This window comes from Dermacentor silvarum, chromosome 2 (genome assembly GCF_013339745.2).
Source record: "Dermacentor silvarum isolate Dsil-2018 chromosome 2, BIME_Dsil_1.4, whole genome shotgun sequence".
NCBI lineage: Eukaryota > Metazoa > Arthropoda > Arachnida > Ixodida > Ixodidae > Dermacentor > Dermacentor silvarum.
Window position 1 is genome coordinate 90987131 of NC_051155.1, and position 3829 is coordinate 90990959.

At 44.5% G+C, this 3829-nt stretch overlaps 1 long non-coding RNA gene across 1 annotated transcript; it reads right to left on the reverse strand.

The window, feature by feature from the left end:
• Positions 1 to 624: 624 nt before the first annotated feature.
• LOC125943089 (uncharacterized) lies at positions 625 to 3607 on the reverse strand. The gene is made up of 3 exons (XR_007465544.1): positions 3478 to 3607; positions 2398 to 2518; positions 625 to 1204 (listed from the first exon to the last, which is right to left on the reverse strand). It is a non-coding gene; the product is annotated as an uncharacterized LOC125943089 (long non-coding RNA).
• Positions 3608 to 3829: the final 222 nt, after the last annotated feature.

A 3829-nucleotide genomic window follows, 5' to 3' on the forward strand; every position in this document is an offset into this window, starting at 1 on the left:
AAACTCCTATGTCAGTGCTTCTTTACGTGGAAGCATAAGGGACACTTGTCTTTAAAGGCGTCATCTAAATCCTGTGTAAATATTAATTGATGAACATCAAATGGCTCTACATCTAAGGCAGTGGTTCTCAAATGGGGGATCCGCAAAATCCCCACTAACAAAGAAAGCAACGAAGTTTTTGTCTTTTTTTTTTTTTTGTGGCCACTGCAAGTCTTGGGGCATTCTGGTTGGGGACTGCAGAAATGTTTTCCCTTCTACATAAGATGGCTGTAAAGCTTTTGTTGCAGTTTTATATCATATGCATGCAAGCATGCTTTTTCCATGCTTGCATACTTGAAAAGCAAATACTGAAACAGGTTGAATGTGGCTGCAGATATGTGACTCTGCTTAAGCGTGACTGCATCATGTATTGACAAGCTGTCCAGATTGAGTTGAAGTGGCACTTTTGTTTGACCATTCTTTGCAAAGTAGCAATAAAAGGCACCTGTTTCACGCCTAATATTGTGTTAGTTTATACCCCCCCTCTCCCGTCATTGCAAGTGGTCCCCATCACTTCCACCAATCCACAAGGGGTCCCCGACACATCCATGGCTGAGAACCATGGATCTAAGGCAAATACAGGGTGTCGGCTGCACTACGCTCTGCGTGCGCTATTGTGCATGTCGGAAAGGCCCAAGCGTGCGCGATATTCTTGCGAGCGCAGTTTCGTGGGCTTGGACTCCGTGACATTTGCTTTCGCCATATGTGAATTAACAGCTTGCCGACAGGTCAACCGCCGCTGTACTTCGGTGAATACATTGTTATTCGTGATCCTGAAATAGCAAATGGTGCGTCGCTGCGTTGGCGGCTTCAATTGAGTGCGGTTGCTGCGCATAGCAGGTGATTTAATTGCGCAAATACGTTCTACATTATCGGTGTAAATAGGGCAAAACTTAGGCTGTGAGCCTTACTACCGTCAGTCAGTCGGTTACCACATGTTTCGCTGTTATCCACTGCACATTTCTTCATATCCAATAACGATCTGCTTCAGATATCTCTGTTGAAACGGTCTCTTCAAAAATCTGTTGATCGTGCAGCTTATTATATTTCTTGTTGTTTTTTTCAGTCGGCCTTTTTTTTTCGCTTACGACTCGCGATGGGCAGCAGCGTTACGTCCGTGCACGCGTCCGTACACATGTGCACGACGCTAAACTGGATGCACTACCTGCAAGAGAGAATGAGGGAGAGTGAGCTTCACGTCACTCGAGCACCTGCTTACAAATGTTTTTTTCTTTGGGCACAACATCGAAGCTGTGATTGAGGTAATGCCCAGCACCATATCGAATACAAAGCACAATACACCAAAATAGAGAAACAAAAAACAATTGCACGCACAAAGCGTCACCAAAGCAAACACAACACCTGCTTTATATGTTGCATATGAGCTGAAACGGGTGAATCCCAAGCTCTGCGAGTGTCACATAACACCTGAAAGCATTAGCTGCTACTAGAGAACCAGTGCGGTTAATCTGGCGAGCTATGCATGCATCTGTAGCCTAATTGGCAAATAATTGGGCTGCTGCACTAGGGACTCGCGTTCAATACCCACCATCAGGAGCATTACTGAAATTTAATGAAGCTACCTGGGCAGGTGTACTAAGAAATTCGAAAATAGATCATGATAATGCTTTGCAATAAGAGACAACTTGCTGCCGGTTGGAGTTTAACCAACATTTTCTGCTTTGCGCTTGCGATGCTCTACCAAGTGAGCTACGTCAGCAGTTGTCCCAATGTCCATTTTCTTGGATAGTTGCACATGTGTACCAAACATTGTCCTGGAAGTGCTAGGCAGCAGAACTAACAGCCATGATGGCAGATGTGAAGTATCCTTTAAACTCCTGACATTAAATACAACATTATCATAAAAGCAGGCTACTGGCCAATGAACACTCGTGTTCTACCTTGAGGCACTAAGGCTGCCAATGTCGAGACATTTGCATTTTATGAGCGACAAAAATCAGGGGAACCACGGAGCTCAATTTCTTGTTAGTAACAGGCACAGACAACGAAGCAACAGTGGCTGCATAGAAAAATGGGCTAGAGCTCACGACAAGCATTGGCAACTCACAATAGCATTCTTTCTCTACAATTTATTGTCTCAAGACACCTCGAAGCAAATTTTGTGGATTACACTTTTAGTATGTCTTTTGCGACTGCAAATTTAAATGCGTGTAATACTTTGTGGCAACTTGGAACATTTTAATGTTTAGCATCTCCATACTTTAAATCTGTGGACAAGCTTAGCCACCTTTTTAGAACAATAATTATCTGGTGTCATACACGATGACTCAAACCACTATTAGTTAAAGCAACCTTTAAACGAGCAGAAGCATGCCCTTAGCAAATAGATATACATACCAGGTTTAGACTGAGCAAACTAAGCAGTACTTGTGGCCACTTGCTTTCAACAAGGCAGAAACAGGTCAGATGTTGACAAAGACAACAAATATAAGGTGTGGCCGAAAGAAATAAGCAGAAGCTGTAAAGACAGCAGCAGCAAAGTGAAACAAATTAGACAAATGTGCACACCGCAAGCGTTGCTGAGGACAATACACAACGTCACTGCCGCAGTTAGAAGCAAATCCTCCCCCCCCTACAAGAGAAAAGACAAAAAAAAAAAAAACAAGATTGTTTTGCTGTAAAAGCACGTGTGTGGAGTTGGTGGACGTTATAAAAACAGCACAGACAACAATTAAGGCAGACACCGTATTTGTGTCATCTGCCTTCCTGCTGTTTTTACAATGTCGATTACGGTTGCAAAGGTACGCACATGATCTACGAACAACGAAAGTAACGGACGTGTATAGAAAGGTGAGCTGAATTCATACACTCATATATGTTTAATTTTGAAGGTGCCCGTAAAAGCGACAGCAGCAGTAAAGCGGGTTTGTTTAACAGCTTGCTCAGAACGTACACATTGCACGATTTAACTCCACGGCTCTCAAAAGAGTTGCTAAGAAGCTGTAAGTGAAAGAAATACGCTTTCGTTATCTCACTGCAACAAATGAAAGCCTCTGACGCACCTACGCGGTCAGCGCAAGCAGTGAGCAAGGTAATTGAATGCAGCAGCAAGGTAATTGAATTGCATGGGTAAATAAGAGGCGCATAGCGTAGTCATCCCATAGAGATGGAGAAACAAAGACCTACGCACGAGATATATACCAAAGGACGGCATTCACCGATAGAGCTAGTTGAGTGCATGCATTTTCCGGCGCGTGAACGCTTCCGCCGTTCGTTTTACATCGGGGTAACGCGTAGGAACTGTGATAGTACTTGTTGAAGGCACGAACGAATAAATTATCCTGCGATCACTACGAGACCTGCGACAACCGTTTCGTGCTCCTTCGAATTTCGAGATCACATCGGCCACAGCTCAAATGCGCAACCGGTTGTTTTTACAAGTGTCAGCTAGAGAACGGGCAATCGCACGACACTAACCTTTGCTCCAAATGCGTCGCGGCAGCTGAGCAACAAATGTCATCAAGCCCAACCCTGCAATGTCCGCAAGTTCAGCTACTAAGCAAGTGCAAAAAACGAAACTTGAATGCTCACAATGTGCGCGCGAACCAGGCGCAAACCATAGTGTCTGAGTTCGAGAGTAGCTATTTCAAAAAGCAAAAAACAAACAACAATGTGACGTCACATCCGCCAAAGGAGAGTTGTTCTCCTTTCTCACCTTCTCTCAGCTCACGCATGCGTAGCGACATCGGAGCCCTCGGGGGCGACGTTCAGGTGAGTATTGATTCTTTTCGCGGCGATCCCGTGGGCGCTGCCATGTTTGATCACGTGG